Below are 18,806 nucleotides of genomic sequence, written 5' to 3' on the forward strand. Positions count from 1 at the left end.
TGTTATTGTACTATCTTTCCCATAAGCTGCCTCACTGTGCCTCTTTATGTTTTGTCATTGTGAACAAAACCACTGCAATGCTGTTATTTTTCAAGCTCTCAAGATATCACCCATGACCACTTCAACTACTCAGAAACTGGAGGAAATATTTTCTTTTGGAAGTGTAGTGAAATTTCAGGATGAAGAATAGTTTACATATACCATCTCTAGATCTCTGAGAACTTTAGGAAGTGTAATCTTTGCAAAGGCAAACAGCAAACTACAACATAAAGGAAACCAAGTATTTTCTATAAATGAAAAGGAAGATATGAGCAGAATCCTGGTCCTGATCGAGTGCCATATTTACTGGGCCACAGTGCACGAAGATTGCTGTGTACCTCAACTTTGGTTCTCACCAGCCAAGTGACATTTACCATCATTTCTCAGAAACATGACTGGCACTCCTGTCAAACTCTTAGTAACTTTGGAACCAGAGTTGTACCATCACCAAGTGAAGGAGTAAATCTGTTTTTGAAGCATTATGCTGCTGGTTCATTAATTTTCTACTAATGTTCAAATAGTGCAGATCACCACAGTCAGATCTTCTGTGCTCTTGGCTGGATTTCTGAAGACATTTCTTACATGGAGAAACAGAGTAGAACAAATTTCTGAAGAAAAAATTTAGTTAACATTACTGTAAGAATACTTAGCCTCTCTGAAAATTGAGTGCTATTGACAGAGCTGTCCAGCTGGTGATGTTTACGTTCTGAGCTAAATCAGGCACTGAAATGCAAAATCTATCAACAGATTTCACTGACTGGTTTAAAAAAAAATCAATACAGACAGTGATGACATTTTTGCCTCATGACAGTTCTTAGAGCAGTTCTCTTCCATTTTCATGATTCAAGGCCACTGCCTTCAGGAGACAAACAACAAAGGAACTCTCCTGGTAGTTTCTCTCAGTAGCTGCTGGATTACTTTTTATCAAGGGTGACCTCAAGATAATGTTTTGTAGTTGACTCCTGCAGGCGTGTGCATGCACATTTGCCTGGGTGCAGCAGAGATTTCAGAGAACAACACCATGCAAAAAAAGCACACTGTAAGGTTCTTTAACAAGAAGAAAACATTGACAGAAATATTTACCTTTCCTACCTAGCACAACAGAAAAAAACATCATTCCTCTTTCAACGACTTCACAGCTTTCTCTTACTCACCCTCTGCACACACTGCCAGGTGGCACCTTGCCTGGCTCCGGGGGTGATGATGGACCCGCTGAGGGCTACGGCACAGGTGCACCAGCACGCGATGGCACCTTGAAACCTTGGTGGAAAAAAGGAAGAGGTAAATTTGCCACATGTTCCATCAAGTCGTTACATGCTACATCACCGTAATAAGGCCGTTGTACTATTTTATAGTTACCTCTGCTGTTAAATGGTGTTACGCAATTACTGCATGTCGCTGTTAAAACTTAATGATGAAGAAAGATCACAGCAAGGTTTATGAACTTCTACTGGGAAGTGTCCTCAAAGTTGGATCTGCCCCTGCTGTCCATATTGGCAGCTTCCCTTGGGACAGGTACCTGACCCCTGAATGGGTCACAAAGCTTGTCATAGCCAACTACCAGTGCAGACATTGTCAAGACACATTAAAATCAAACGTATTCAATGCACAAGCTCTGGGTAGGGAGATAGGAGACATAATCTTTTATTTATTTACTAACCATCTCAAAGCTAGAATGAGGTGTTTTTTCAGAGCTTTTCATCAAAACCTTTTTGAAACCCCCTTTTCCAACAAGGAACAGTTAGTACAATTCACCTCATCACTATCTTTGGAAAGCTGCAAAGATGACCATAGCAATACTTTAATATTTATGAGATGTAGTACTTGCAAAAATACACAAGCAATGTGGATTGCAATTTCTGTTAGGCAGAGTAAAAAAATAATTCAAATAATAAAAATTAAAAGAATTTGTCCTTGAATAACTCCTCATGTTATCAGCCTAACAATGTGCACCAATTTTCCTCTGGAACTAGCGCATTGGCTATTTCAGAAGACAACGAGCAAGCCAGTTTTAATCTGTTTGGTGCAGAGCTAATTACCCCTCAAAAGAGAAAGATAATTAGGCCTCCTTAGAAGCACTGCATCTGATTGAACTTCTGTTAAGAGCTGAGCTTCTGGTAGGCTTCAAGCGGAAAGGAAATTCTGAAGACATTCATTTTAGAGTAAATTAGAAGACCAAAACATTTAGATGCTCACTATGCAAGTGTTACCTCACCTTAAAATAGATATGAGTTACATTTAGAGAGATGTCAAGGTCTTTTTAATGAAATGATTTATGGAAAGAAACTATATATCAAGAAGAATCTTGCCCTATTTTCTGTTTCTGCGAAAGAGTCAGGAGAAAACAGCACATGAAATAATATTCTTTCACTGTAGAATAATTCTTAACACTCCAGGAACGGCTGTGGGAAGTGATGTGGGATATAAAAGAAGATAAGACATTTTTCTGCAATCTTTAAATTAAATGTATTACTTTCTACTTTCAATGAGATGAATAACACACAAGCCAGACTCCTGAACGTGTCAAACGCGGTATAAACACCACAGCCCTACCACGTCAATACGAACAGACTTACCACATTCCTTATCAATGAAGCACTTTAGACTTCCCAAATGTTACACTGACTGTATCTAGGCTGGCCTGGTCTCCTTGGGAATACAGGCTTAAGCCCATCCAAACTGTGCCTTGCCAGGAAAAAAAAATAATCTTAAAAGTTACTATTAATTTGTCCCCAGAGAGCACTGAGATACTAGGAGATACAGATACGAACCCTATACGTATTGCCTTATTTCTAACAGTAGGGATCTGTGGCCGCTTGCAAAAGACAATGTGCCCACCAGCATCTGGATGGGTACATACCTGCTGTTTGCATGCACTGCATTTTCTGTTCTAGACCTTGTTCTCACTCATTTTAAACATCAGTCGTTTAACAAAGCACCTCACTGCACATCTGGAGTCAAGTTGGAAAAATGGAAAAACCCCCCAATACCAGGGTTTAACACAAGCTATCCAGACTTGTGCCATCCAAAGAGCCAGCTCTCCCAATGCCTCAGGCCCTTTCTCCAGAGAAGCACAAAGCACCACCACAGCCAGCCAGCGAGGCACAATTTGGACGCGTGGCATCAGCAAGTCACTTCTTGGCTGACCCTGCAGCATCTCAGCTATCTTGAGGGAATCAAAAGCTAGAAGCCACTCTTTTAACCTTTCAGTTTTTCAGAGTCATTGAACTCATGTTTATTTATCTATTTTGCTACTTAACACAATAAAAATTGAAGGACATCTAAATCCGAGATTGCTTCTGTACTGCTATTTCACTGCCAATCCATCTCCAGCACAAACAGAAAAGATTGCCCCACAGGGCTTGTACTATTTGTTCTTTGTCTTTTCCTATGAGCATATGGTCAAATTCAAATTAACTACTCAAGGTTTGTGATTTTAGTGATAAATTCAGATATAAGAAATATCTGTTTTTGAGGACACCTTGGAATTATCAAATCATAGGTATTGTAAAACACTCCTCTCACGTGATATACTGTAAAATAAATATTACGAAATGCTCCTCTCACACATGACATATTCACACATTACAATTAATATTCACAATATTTTTGCTAGTGAACTTTGTCTTTAGACAGCTGTACGACTATGAAAGCATGCTTGTCTGCAGTGGGTTACCATCTAACCTCTGTACAGTTAACGGGGCACTTTGGCCTTTTTGTTTTCCCTTTGAACACAACTTCTGAGAGCCACCAAAACATACAGACAGCAGCAGCTACTGAAGGAGTGAATGAGCAAGGCACAAGGAGGTCTTGCTGGAATGGCCAGGAAAAGGGAGAACTAGATTTTGGTAGGAAGCAGAAGAGACAGTTGTGTAGGCAGATGTGGAGATGCAAGCCATGGACGCTGTGAAAGGAAGAAAGCCAGGACCTCAGGGTACAGCAAGCCACTGCAGAAGTGCCAGAGGGCTGCCCTGCTGCCCTTGCCTCAGCCCCACCAAAGCCCCTGGAGTATTTCTAAAGTGGAGCTGGGCAGGAGCTGTTCTACTGGGGCCGCCTGCCTCCAAGCTCGTGGGGCAATGCCAGCAACAATAGATCAGAAGATTGGCTTTAGCACACGACCATCTCCACCCACGGAACTGAGCAAGAGTCAGATATTTTGACAAGTTAATAAAATAAACTTATGATGTCTGTATAGAATTAATATGAGGACTGACCCACTTGTGCTCCAGAATGCCCTCTGGAGTGAGCTAACCCCGAGACATAAAACACTTCACGGACCTTTAACCTTTGTAATTGAGAGCTCTCAGAAATTTAGAGATGTGGAAGTTTTGAATTCTTTAAAATTTAGTTAATAGAAAGGCCTTGCTGATCAAGTGTGCTTTTTAACTCTCTTGAGTTTATACATTTGAATAGTAGCTTAATAGTTTATTTTCTTAATGAAAAGTACAATACTTTTCCTGAAATCTGCAGGAGCCTACATATATTATTTTTATCTTTTCAGTCTGTTCTTTTTGACCAGATCTGTTTTTTTTTTTTTTTTTTTTGCTAAACTATCTTTGACTCATATATCTGAATCCTGAAATCTCTTATCTGAAAATTTTAACTCCCATCCTGTTTATCCTAATGACACAAAGCTGCAATTTCAAGAAATTCAGACTCTTTAAGGTGTACCTGTTCTTATTAGTTTTTTTTTTTTTTATATATATATATTCTTGGATATATTTTAAATGATATGTTTGTATATATTTTATTATAAATTGGTCTTTCTTTTCACAGGTTTGGCCTGTCTCATGAGATGATGGCCTCGGATAGCATATTTGGATGTCCGAGTTATTTTCACAGTTGTTAGTTATTCCTCAATTCTCTGTGTACTTTGGGAAGCAGAGGGGCTGGATAGAGCTGTAGCTATTCAGCTGAGACTTTGCAAAGCAAAAGAACCACCCACAAAATGATCAGCCAATTTCTTCAGACATTGCTGCAGCAGAAGCACAGAGATATGGATCTGTCTGCTAACCTTCCACCCGTTCCCTCATATAAGCAAATAACTGTCTGTTTCTCTGTGCATGATCTTCCTGAAGGACACAGGCTTATTTAAAAGCTTCTTGGATACTTTGCGTTTTTGGGGAGGTGGGGATAAATTTACGAGGAGCAAAATTAATGTTCCTAGACTCAGGGATTGTTCTAACCTGCTTGGGTAAGTTGGTATTTTGGATGTTGGCTACGAATTTTGATCTTCTGTGCCTTCCTTGTAAGGAGCTGCAGACACAGCACTGACTGACTTCCTGTTTAATGTCTGGGACAGCAGTAATTTGCAGAAACTTTGACGTTATGCAATAGGTTGAAACTAGCTTACTTGAAAATATTAAATTAATATCTTGATTCATTAGTTATGGAGTGCCGAACTACAGTCAGGCTGAAAGAAGTTGGGAACTGGCACCAGGGTTGAATTTCATTGTATTCTCCACTTTGAAAATCCCTCTGATCCTCAGAACATGCAAAACTGGGCACTAATTATTGAGGGGAGTGTTTGCACAAGCTATTGCGCATTTCTCTGGAATGTTTGGATCACAGTTCCTTTATCCCATCCACATCTGCCTTTTCCATTCCAGGCTGAGTTTTGCACCTCTGACCTGCTCACTGTCCTTTTTTATTTCTGCCTTCAGTATTCTTATTTTATATTTTCTATTTGGGTAATTCAAGCAGAAATGTAACTGATAGTTTTTAAGAAAATACCACTAATGCACCATTTCCTGCGAGCCTTTCAATAAATATATCCCTGGTATTTTCTAATTAGAAATTTTCAGACCATGGTTGACTGTTTTCTGAGTGAGCTAAAAAAATAACCCAAGTAACTAGGTATTTATATTGCATCTACAAAATTAGTTTTTGCCTGTGCTGACAGACAAAGAAGTATGAATTTGTTTACTCTGCATAAAAACTCTCAATGCCTACTAGCAGCATCTACACATAAAGGCAGTCTCAACTCCTCTGGTTTTGGTTTCGCACTTTATTACTTTGGTCTTCCCTAATACCATAATCATCAAACAATATCATCATCAATATATCTTTTTTTTTTTTCTTTTTTTTTTTTTCCTCCATGCACCATTCCATTGTCTTTCTCTCCAGTGTTAATTATCAAATGCCCTTTCAGCACCTTTATCTAGCTCATTATATACCACCTCCCAAGCTTTCTTTAGACAATTTTCTGCAGGTCTCTGAAAGATTCCACTGATATACCTCTCTCGTGTGGAAGTTAATGTCAGAGAAGCACAAAAGTTTCACAAAAGTCATACAGAAAACTCACACGAGTTTTTTTTTTTTCTTCTGGAAGAAGAAAAAGAAGAAAGTATTTTCTTCTTGACCTCTGTATTATTTCCATATTTTGTCATTATACACAATGCTGCATTTGTTTTCTGGATTCACATCTACCGAAAGCATGCAGTGCCATCAAACCCCCAGCATAGCCAGCAGAATTGTAGACTTCACCAAAAAAACAAAACCCAAAAAACAACAATGTAAAGTTCGTCAAGTCCCATGGAAATTGATACATATGGAAAGTTTGCTGTGAATTAAGTTGGGAAAACTCGTATGGAAAAAAATAAAATATTGAATTGTCAGTGTTCTGTTTATCTGATACTGAGGCTTCAGTGTTTACTTTACATCAGTCTGTGTTTACAATGGGTTTCTGGACATTAGATTAGATAGCAACAAAATCTGTAACAGCCTGGGAAAAAATGAACAGTTGACTTACTGTTTCTAGAAAACTCCTAATCTGTCAGTAACTTTCTATGTTTTAATGATTACTAAATGCTTGTTCTAAATAATGTGGGGCAAAAAATATTCAGCTGCAGAGTAAAATTAATCAGTTCTGAATGAATTGCTTTTTTTTCTTTTTTACTGTTTGATGTTTTAGATTTATATCCTATTTCAAATATCAAGATTTTTTTAATTATAACTAACATATTAAAAGATCAAAGTTCAACATTACTTCGTTATTGATTCAGTGGAATTATTTGAATCAATGCTCCCCACTTTGTGTGTAAAAGTTCTTCAAGACTTACAAGGAATTTTGAGGTAGGTACCACGCAGATCCTGCTGCTGGATGTTTCACTTGCTCTCATTAAGACAAAGCAAATAAGCCTGCCTAGAAATTAGGATTAGGAGTGCTTTTAAGAATCTGAATTCAAAATGTAACTTTTTGTGGGAATACTGTGTTTATATAGATAGGAAACAATTACTTCTGTATATATATAAACATATTTGACATTAATGCATATTCTAACTGCATAGAAACTGTATTCAATTCTGTAGCTGTGCTTTGTATGTGAGAATTACTTTTCTCCTCCAAGACTTTTACAGCAAAGAGAAATGAAATACTAAATACAAGGTGTTAATTGTTAGCAACACGTGTCCAAATTTTTAGGCAACTATTTTAGTGCATACGTTCCAAAAAAAATGACATACCTTAGAGAAGAAAAGCTCCTACAGTCTTATTTCCTGAGTCTTGAAACAACAAAAAGTTGCTCAGAACTCCCAAATAAAGACACAGAACAGTTTTTTACAGAACTAACCTAGTGTCAGCAGGACAGTTGAAAAAACAGACCTTAGATATGTGTGTAGATGCAAATATATCAAAGCATTTATGTTTCTTTGTGTTGTCTAGGTCTCTGCTTTGTGAGCATATCAGTGGAAACTTTGGACCCACTGAGTACACCTAGCTAGGAGAAGATGTTCATCTTTGACTATCTAGAAGCCTTAATTCCAAAAGAATTGTAAAAACCAGAGCAAACTGTATGATGGTTCTTCTGAAGATCGCTGTCTACCTTGTACCTTGCTACAATGACAAAAGTGCTTGCCAGAGCCTGATTCAATGACTTAATTTCAACAAGATTCCATTGATGGGAACAAGGTAACTCTAAATCAATCAAAATCCAAAAAGCATCATCCTCTGTGTGGGAAAACAAAGATGAACCAGGGCTGAGATAGAGTGGGAGATGTTCCACAGAACCTCATCATTACATCCCTACCTCTTCTTGAAGACAATAAAAGCTCTGGTCTAAGGACTGCATGAATAAAAAAACCCTACTGAAGAGAGAAATATTCATGTTTATGAACAGTTTGTATTGTTAATTTTACCCTTCAATCCATTCTACAACCTAGAGAGTATAGTATGAAAGTTCTGATGCAAACAAATTAGATGAACAATGGAGGAATAACTTCAAACATTTATTATTATTATTATTATTTAGTTTCAATGTAATTGAGGCAAAAATACTGGCTGTGGTCTCGATCTGAAACATGCAAAACCTTTCAGTCTTTATGTTCCCTGAGGTTAACAAGACACACAAAACTTGCAAATGAGAGACCTCTGTCCACAGATTTTATTTCTTTCCAAACTGATAAAACCTGTTTCCCTTTGTGCACCTAAATTGCCATTGTACCAAGAATTACAAAGTGCACTGTGGGGCAAAATCACGCACTGGCAGATGGATAAACTCAATCACCTAATAAGTCCTTTCCACTCCTAGTCTCCAAGATTATGTGAGTATACTCTGGAGAGGAGTCTTTTTATTAAAATGGTAACTAAAGATAAGCGTATTTGGAAAATTATCCATTTGTATAAAAGAGAGGAGTAATTCTCCATACAGGATTATGAACTGTTGACACAGCATTTGAAGGCATCCAGAGCAGTAGGCAATATCTACAGGCACGCCAAACCAGAGAGCTGTTTTGACTACAGCATTTAGCAAACCCAGTATTTCCCTCCTGTATGCCAGGGATGGAAAAATGGATAACAGCATGACACATCAACTTACTCAGTTTTAAGTCTTCTGGTTCATATTTTGTGATGGTTCACTTCCTACTATATATAAATGCAATGCTAACCTTCATTTTTCTACTTTTGTTAGAAACGCATACTTTAGTGTACTATTATAGCAACATGCAAAGACCTGTCAAAATAATGCTTTGCTAATCTATTAATGCCAAATTCTATTAAAATGTTTATTTCTATGCTTATTTGTAGCACACCAAGAAAACAGAAATTAAAAACTGCCAGAAGACCTTACGGTCTTATTTTCTGCAAACTATATATAGTTAGAGTATAAAATCAAATTAAACTGCTTACATTTAACTTAATTGTTTTAATGCTGCTCTTGAGCAACTATACTAGTCTGACTGATGTCTCCACTCTGGATGGCTACTCGTGTCCTCATGGGCTGGTTTAGAATCTTTTTAACCTTTTTAACCACCTCAGGTACTAATACATGGTAGATGTAAGTTTGTCTTTTGCTTGGTGTATATTTTGCTCCCCAGAAAAAAAATGTTTCCCTGAACACTGGGAAAAGGGCTAATGTTTACTTTTGATGTTTTTCATTTCAAGTAATTGATGTTGTAGTGTTTGTTAGAGGATTTTTATTTTTATTTTTTTCAGATGAAATGACTTCAGTCTTAGTTTGTCTCCTGATCTGAGTAGTCTTATCCACTACCATAAGCAGATGGGAGCTGGCTGACACTTAGATTGGCTCTGCCTGGCATGTATCTGTATGTAAAGAGGAAACACTGCACTTGGGTGAAACCAATCAAAGTTTGAAGGCCAAGAGTAGGCAGCAAAAAAGTGTGAAGGCTATCAAACGGGACTTCAGGGGGCTGGGACGGTTAGTGGACGGAGCGGGAGTACAGGTGGTATTTTCGTCCATTCCTATAGTGGCAGGGAATGGTTCAGAGAGGACACAAAAAGCCCACCTGATAAACATGTGGCTCAGAGGCTGGTGCCAACACAGAAGTTTTGGGTTCTTTGACCACGGGGAGCTCTACTCGGCACCTGGCCTGATGGCCGCAGATGGGTCCCAACTGGCCCCAAGGGGAAAACTGATCCTGGCCCAGGAGCTGGCAGGGCTCATTGAGAGGGCTTTAAACTAGGTGAGAAGGGGGGTGGGGATGAAACAAAGCCTGTTGGAGGTGTGCCAGGGGGAACAGTGGCAAGGCTGGGGGAGAAGGCTAAGGCCCAGCTGAAGTGCATCTACACTAATGCATGCAGCATGGGCAACAAGCAGGAGGAGCTGGAAGCCATTGCGCAGCACGCAGGCTGTGACTTGGTTGCCATCATGGAAACGTGGTGGGACCACTCTCATGACTGGAGTGCTGCCATGTCTGGCTATAGGCTCTTCAGAAGGGACAGGCAGCACGGAAGGGGTGGTGGAGTGGCTCTCTATACTAGAGAGTGTTTTGATGTCGTCTAACTTGAGGCTGGGAATGACAAGGTGGAGTCGCTATGGGTTAGGATCAGCGGAAAGGCCAACAAGGGAAGCATCCTGGTGGGGGTCTGTTATAGACCGCCAAACCAGGATGAGGGGAAGGATAAGGAGTTCTACAGGCAGCTGGCAGAAGTTGCGAAATCGTCAGCACTTGTTCTTGTGGGGGACTTTAACTTCCCAGACATATCCTGGAAACACAACACAGCCCAGAGAAAGCAGTCCAGGAGGTTTCTGGAGAGCATGGAAGATAACTTCCTGACGCAGCTGGTTGGCGAGCCTACCAGGGGAGGTGCCCCGCTAGACCTTCTGTTCACTGACAGAGAAGGACTGGTGGGAGACGTGCTGGTCGGGGGCTGTCTTGGGCAGAGTGACCACAAAATGGTAGAGTTCTCGATACTCGGCGAAGTCAGGAAGGGGATCAGTAAAACCGCTGTCTTGGACTTCCAGAGGGCTGACTTTGGGCTGTTCGAGACACTGGTTGGCAGAGTCCCTTGGGAGGCGGTTCTGAAAGACAGAGGAGCCCAGGAGGGCTGGGTGCTCTTCAAGAAAGAAATCTTAATGGCTCAGGAGCGGTCTGTCCCCACATGCCCAAAGACTAGCCGGCGTGGAAGAAGACCGGCCTGGCTGAGCAGAGAGCTGTGGCTCGAGCTTAGGAGAAAAAAGAGGGTTTATAATCTTTGGAAAAGAGGGCGGGCCACTCAGGGGGACTACAAGGATGCTGCGAGGCGGTGCCGGGACAAAACTAGAAAGGCCAAAGCTCATCTGGAGCTCAATCTGGCCACCGCTGTTAAGGACAACAAAAAATGTTTTTATAAATGCATCAACACAAAAAGGAGGACTAAGGAGAATCTCCACCCTTTACTGGATGCGGGGGCAAATTTAGTAACCAGAGATGAGGAAAAAGCTGAGGTGCTTAATGCCTTCTTTGCCTCAGTCTTTAACAGCCAAACCAGTTGTTCTCTGGACGCCCAGTACCCTGAGCTGGTGGAAGGGGATGGGGAGCAGAGCATGGCCCCCACAATCCACGAGGAAATGGTTGGCGACCTGCTACAGCATTTGGATGTACGCAAGTCGACGGGGCCGGATGGGATCCACCCGAGGATGCTGAGAGAACTGGCGGAGGAGCTGGCCAAGCTGCTTTCCATCATTTATCGGCAGTCCTGGCTATCGGGGGAGGTCCCACTTGACTGGAGGCTAGGAAACGTGACGGCCATCTCCAAGAAGGGCCAGAGGGTAGACCCGGGGAACTATAGGCCTGTTAGTTTAACATCAGTGCCAGGGAAGCTCATGGAGCAGCTTATCTTGGGTGTCATCATGCGGCAGTTGCAGGGCAAGCAGGCGATCAGGCCCAGTCAGCATGGGTTTATGGAAGGCAGGTCCTGCTTGACGAACCTGATCTCCTATGACAAGGTGACACACTTAGTGGATGAGGGAAAGGCTGTGGACGGGGTCTACCTTGACTTCAGTAAGGCATTTGACACCGTCCCCCACAGCATTCTCCTCAGGAAACTGGCTGCTCATGGCTTGGACTGGCGTACACTTCGTTGGGTGAAGAGCTGGCTGGATGGCCAGGCCCAGAGAGTTGTGGTGAATGGAGTCAAATCCAGTTGGAGGCCGGTCACTAGTGGAGTCCCCCAGGGCTCGGTGCTGGGGCCGGTCCTCTTTAACATCTTCATCGATGATTTGGACGAGGGGATCGAGTGCACCCTCAGCAAGTTTGCAGACGACACCAAGTTAGGTGCGTGTGTCGATCTGCTCGAGGGTAGGAAGGCTCTGCAGGAGGATCTGGAGAGGCTGGACCGATGGGCCGAGGCCAACGGTATGAAGTTCAACAAGGCCAAGTGCCGGGTCCTGCACCTGGGGCACAACAACCCCAAACACAGCTACAGGCTGGGAGATGTGTGGTTGGAAAGCTGCCTGGCAGAGAAGGACCTGGGAGTAGTGGTTGACAGTCGGCTGAATATGAGCCAGCAGTGTGCTCAGGCGGCCAAGAAGGCCAGCAGCATCCTGGCTTGCATAAGAAACAGCGTGGCCAGCAGGTCCAGGGAAGTGATTGTCCCCCTGTACTCGGCTCTGGTGAGGCCGCACCTCGAGTACTGTGTTCAGTTTTGGGCCCCTCGCTACAAGAAGGACATGGAGGTGCTCGAGTCTTCCCAGAGAAGGGAAATGAGGCTGGTGAGGGGTCTGGAGAACAAGTCTTCTGAGGAGCGGCTGAGGGAGCTGGGACTGTTTAGCCTGGAGAAGAGGAGGCTCAGGGGTGACCTTATTGCACTCTACAGGTACCTGAAGGGAGGCTGTAGCGAGGTGGGGGTTGGTCTATTCTCCCACGTGCCTGGTGACAGGACGAGGGGGAATGGGCTAAAGTTGCGCCACGGAAGGTTTAGGTTGGCTATTAGGAAGATCTTCTTTACTGAACGGGTTGTTAGTCACTGGAATAGGCTGCCCAGGGAAGTGGTTGAGTCCCCATCCCTGGAGGTCTTTAAAAGACGTTTAGATGTAGAGCTTAGGGATATGGTTTAGGGGAAGATTTGTTAGCGTTAGGTCGGAGGTTGGACTCGGTGATCTTGGAGGTCTCTTCCAACCTAGACTATTCTGTGATTCTGTGAGCAATGTTACGCTACTCTAACAGCAATATATTTTTAGGTAAATATGCTCTAATTCAAACTGTGCCCCTGATGTATTGTTTGTCTGAAGATTCCCTTCATGCTTAAGCACACTGAAGCATCTCATTGTTAAGCACATATCACTAGATAGAGATGCCTCTCTGAAAATTTTCAGAAAGATGAAGAACCTGTGAATAAAGTGTTGCACTTGCTCCTAGATCAAAACTTCCTAATTGCTACTTTTTTTTTTTCACTGTACTGTAAACCAGAAGTCTGGTAGCATTTTTCCACACACAAGCTTTATAACATCTAATTACAACACCATATGCTTCTGGCAAGAACCGTAATCTTCACTAGAGATGACAAATGGGTTCTTTTTTTGCTGATCCTAACATACACCTGCCAGTTTTTCAATTTCTGTGCCATCATTGGGCCATCTGCGGAGCAGATTCTGGACTAGAAGTTGTCTGTTCAAACTCACCCTTCTCAGGTGGGGCCATTTTGCAGCTGTGAGTAGCTACAGACGATGGTAACTCATGGTGTAGAAGTGTCCTCTATACAGACTGAGAGGTGGCTTGTCAATTTTGAATAGAAAAGGAAACAGCTGCTGCTGCTGCTTGGTTTGGCAAGAACACATTTACTAACTTAAAAGATTTCTAAAAGATGTTGATTTAGAAATCAAGACTAAAAGTCTCAAAGTAATAGGACTACATTACAAGTTCACATATCCTATAAATATAAACAGTTAAATTAAGTCTGTTCTTGATGAATTTAAGGCAACATGATGTGGTCTTATAGGATTGTAATTCTTAGCCCACATGTTTTCTTAGGGGATGAGAGATGCTACCTAAGGGAAAATATATTTCCTGATGGCGTGGGTAGCATTAGATTTTATCCTGAACATTTTGTAGAGCTCTGTGTTGTAGAAGCCAGTAGATAAAAATACAACACTTAGCTTTGCTAAATACTATTGCCCCCTGAATCGGTGTTTCTTTCTTTGTTACAGAATAATCCTCCACAAGGACGTCCAAGGAATAAGATTTTGGCGAATGCATGTTTTATGACAGAGACCATCTCAGTAGGTATTTATGGTTGCTAATACCAGTACGACCTGTTTATAAAATACACACAGGTACACACTTCATGGTTCAGGAATCAAGAAATAAAAGTTAATAAATGCTACACATTATTACACAGGTACTTCTTTTCCAAAGCCTCATAATGGGGTAAAAAAGACATGAACTTATCTGAGGGGTGATGAAGCAAAGTATTAAACAGAAAATAACAGAAAATGAAAGAAGATTCCTCACCTGAATTCTGATATTGACCACAAGCAACCAGCGGGATAAGAGAATATATAGAAATAGTGGGGAATGGCAGACTGTGCAAAACCTATTTTCAAAAAAAAAAAAAAAAAAAAAAAAAAGCTGTTGTCACAACTCAGCATTAACAATCTCAGCTAGTTTTAAGGCTCATGTCAGCCTCTCAAAGGAAACAAACCTAATTTTAAAACATGGACATGACATAAAGAAGAAAAACAGCCAATTCAATGCCATCTCCTCAGGCAGATTAGATAAAAGTTTTAAAGCAAAAATGTACTGATCAAATGTAAGGAAACACAACAGGACTCTGAACTAGCTTAGAAATGTGGAGGGGCATGAAATCAAGGAGTGGCTGACTAACATTACAGCTTAAACTACTTTCTGGAGCAGGGTTATACAACCGTGAATTCTGCAGGGGCTGAACACTTCCATATTCTCACCTGTACATCATCTCACCAAAGACTGTTGGTTGGAAACAATGAAAATAAATGAAATAAATCACCATCGGTCCTTTATTCTTGCACAGAAGGAAGAAGAGGATGTAGTGGGTCTATTTATTAAGTTAAAAGAACAGGATGAAAACCTTCGCTGAATTACAACCCTTGGAATGAATAAGAATAACATACTGTACATACTTATGTGGTCTGTGTCTCGCTCGCTCTGTCTCCATGGCAAATTTCATCTGCAGGCCAACTACTTGTACATGTTCTAAGCAGATGACACAAAGCTATTATTAAAAATGACTCCTCTCTTTGCTAAAAGAATGAGCTTCAATTTTATTCTGCTTTACAAATTCTGATGTCTACAAATTCCTGTAATTTTGAAAAACAGTACAATGTGTTACGCATATCTAAGTACACTGGCATCAGCAACGGCAGGGCATAAAGTGCCCTGGTCTTGGTTTTGTCACTGTTAACTGTGATGTACACAAAGCCTTACAAAACCTATGAACTTAGTGTTTATTTTGGTTCCGCAATCATAGGTATCTGGTTACTGCCTTATATACTTATGTATACGCTACAGCATATAACCCATTTCCTTCATTTCCTCCCATTTCCCTCAGAGTATGCTGTGAAACTATCAGCTGTCATGAGACTTCGATTTCAATTTTAAGAACTCATTAGTGAGAGGGACTACTTCACTGTGTTTCAGACAGACATCCAAAATCCTGAATGCTTTTTCATCCTATATATATATATATATCCATGGAGCCCTGTCATTTCCCAAAGAAGATATCAGTGCTTTTATATGCAAATAAACTGCAAATGCTAGATGCTTGAGACTTACAAGAGAAATCACTTGATTCATAAATATTTCTAGCCATTTAAAAACACACAGACTAGAGTTCTTAGTATGGCCTTATTTTATGAAGAAACAAACATAACAGGGAATCTAAGTCACCAATAAGAAAACTGGGTCTTTTCTAGGTAAACGTCATTGTAAATATCTAATGCCAATATCTAATACCTCATGTATTTCTGCAGAATTATTGGAGAACTGTGATTTAGTCCCAGATTAACTAAGTGTTCTGTACCCCACATTCCTGCCTTCACTGAATGTTTTACATGGTGAGAAACACATGAAACTTCACTTAAGATGGTCCTTTGAATGATGAAACATGGTGTATCATAGATTTTACTACCAAATACTGTATGCATCACTTACTTGGCATAAGAATCTTATTTTCCCTGTACTGGATCAGACCAAAGGTACTTTCAGTCCTGCATGATGGTCTGAGCAGTGACCGACAGCAGACCCCTCGGGAAGAGCAAGGCAGTTATAAACTGATACTTCCCCGCAGTAGAGTTGCTTCTAGCAATTTATAGCTTGGGGATTTCCTAAGCCACAAGTGCTGTTTGGTGTTTAATAGCTTTCAAATGTGATTTTCTCCCCCCCCCCCCCCCCCCCCCCCCGTGCATCCTCCAGGAGGGTTGTGAACCTCTACAAACAGCATTCACAAGATGCCATGGGAAGGCCCATGGCCTTGACCATTTGAACTGTGCGTGAAGAAATGCTCCTTTTGTGTGGTTTGATATAGCCACTTGAGAGTCTTGTTGGATGCCCTGTAGTTCAGGGCAGCTCACAGCAATTCCTTATTCACCTCATTGTTTTATAAACCACTTCAAAAGCTTACTCCAGCTGTTGGCTCTCTAGACAACATGCAATCTAGCAGCCTCCTCTTGCAACAGAGAGACAAAGGTATGAAATTGCTCTGTGCAAAAGGGACTTAGAGAGAATTTTCCCTCTGCTCTTTAGAAAGAGCATTTCCCTTCCTTTTTTTTTTTTTTTTTTTTTCCCCCCCAAAGAAGTTTAGCTTGTTGTCTGTACGTTTGCTTCTTTTTGGTAGACAGATCATCCTGCTAGGAATGAGAATTACACTGATTTCTGAAATAAGATGAGAGTTTACCTAAAGAAACAATGAGGGCTGGGTCTGATATGGACAGAAAAAAAGTGCCAGAATATTCCTTGTAACTTACACTGTAACTTTATCATTTCAGTAGAGCAAGGATTTCAAAATGCTGATTGAATAATCAGGCTATGATATCTGTTGGGACATGGATTTAAAACATAACATAATGTGGGACATAATTTAAAACGTACAACAACACTAAGAAGTGTGAACTATAGCTTTGGATTTGCTTGTTCTTCCAAGGTTGTCAAAAGTACAAAATTGTGAACCAGTGCTCCTGCTTTTTTTATTTTTTTTCTCTCCACACTGAGATTACCTACAGTAAATGCAACAACAAACTACACTCATCGTTCTCAAAACTGAAAAATAGCATAGGAAATTATTTAAGGAACATTATTTAAGGAAAATATTTAGGAAAAGCTACGATGGGTGTCTAATGGATTACAGAAGACTTAAGCCTTGCTCTCTGAAACTAGGAATTAAAGATGGCAATACCATGAAAAACGACGTGGGAAAGAAAACAGAGAGGTGTCCACGTGGGTAAGGCATCACAACGGCAACCTTCCAGTTTTATAGGTCCAGGGGAGTAAAAAAAATATTCAAAATTATCACACTGAAAAGGTAGAGGCCATTGCTACAGGATACTAGGATGGCAGTAACTCCTTTCTTTATGGATACTTTGTGGGTATGAGAAAGCCTTAATGCTTAAGCCTTAGTTGGGAATGGTAGGATTTTTGAGGTTTGTAATACTAAAATTGATCAAAAAATAAACTGTCTTTATTCCCTAATAGGTTTTGGGGATTTAATGTTAATAAGAAACGTGACAAATATCTTGGTCTTAAACGTATTCTAAAGTTTTCTGTGCAAGCTTTCAAGAGAAGGCTTTTACTCACATTTGCCTTGAATTCCATTTCTCAAGTGGTGCTTCTGGTTGTCTCTCTCTTCTGTCAAGGGATATTTATATACCAAAGAAGTTGCACAGATCTTGTTTGAGGTTGTTTTGCTTAGCTTTCCCATATATCCCTTTAAGTCTATAAAAGCAAGAGAGGTATTATGGTTAAACAGAGCTCTAGTTCGGCAAAGCTTTTACACTTAAGATTAAATACCCGAAACATCCCATTTAGGTCAGAAAAACATTTCACAGAAACTCTCCCAGATCATGATCTAAAGCCCTATTTTCTAGGCTTTAACCTTATCTATTTAGGCTAAGTTTAACATAATCTAAACTTAACTGATACTCTAACGTGAATCTTTCTTAGGATGTGAACTGTTTTTTTTTTTTAAGAAAAAGAATGTGTGGTGAAGAAATGCGGTTAAAATATTGGCATAATGATACTATTGCAGTATACATTTGGTGAGATGTATCAGTGACAAGGCCTGCAGGAAGAGGTATTGTAGCCTACAAAATACTCTAACCTTTTATACAGACAGCATTTAACAGACTACAGATCATCAAGAAAGTTATTCTTTTGAGTTCCTGTTGTTTGTTATGTATAACTCAAACAATAAACAGAAAAAAAGCAAGGACTTTCACATTTCACATTATTGTATACACATTATATACGTATCTCTGGTTTCTCTTCAGATCGTATAAATCTTTTGCCTTTTACTAAAGATTTCTGTGGAGAGGAACAAGCATGAGTGTCGTGGAATTTTTTGAGGCTCTGCTTCTTAAAATATTTGTTTTTGGACCTTGGGTTCCTGGTGGACGACAGGTTGACCATGAGCCAGCAGTGTGCCCTGGTGGCAGAGAAAGCCAATGGGACCCTGGCATGCATAAAAAGGATCGTGGCCAGCAGGTCGAGGGAAGTGATCCTCCCCCTTTACTCTACCCTGGTCAGGCCTCACCGGGAGTACTGTGTCCAGTTCTGGGCTCCCCGGTACAAAAAAGACAGGGATCTCCTGGAAAGAGTGCAGCGGAGGGCCACAAAGATGATACGAGACCTGGAGCATCTTCCCTATGAAGGAAGGCTGAGAGACCTGGGTCTGTTCAGCCTGGAGAAAAGAAGACTGAGAGGGGATCTCATCAATGTTTATAAATACCTGAGGTGTGGGAGACAGAAGGATTTGGCCAACTGCTTTTCAGTGGTTTGTGGGGACAGGACAAGGGGTAATGGACACAAAATGGAGCCCAGGAAGTTCCGCACCAACATGCGAAAGAACTTCTTCACAGTGA

The 18,806-nt window shown here is 40.9% G+C and overlaps 1 non-coding gene across 1 annotated transcript; it reads left to right on the top strand.

Annotated features, from left to right (window-relative positions):
* Positions 1-18,195: 18,195 nt before the first annotated feature.
* On the top strand, positions 18,196-18,310 carry LOC118170361. Its single transcript, XR_004752678.1, has one exon. It is a non-coding gene; the product is annotated as a U5 spliceosomal RNA (small nuclear RNA).
* Positions 18,311-18,806: the final 496 nt, after the last annotated feature.

The sequence above is a fragment of the Oxyura jamaicensis genome, chromosome 7, assembly GCF_011077185.1.
Source record: "Oxyura jamaicensis isolate SHBP4307 breed ruddy duck chromosome 7, BPBGC_Ojam_1.0, whole genome shotgun sequence".
Classification (NCBI taxonomy): Eukaryota; Metazoa; Chordata; class Aves; order Anseriformes; family Anatidae; genus Oxyura; species Oxyura jamaicensis.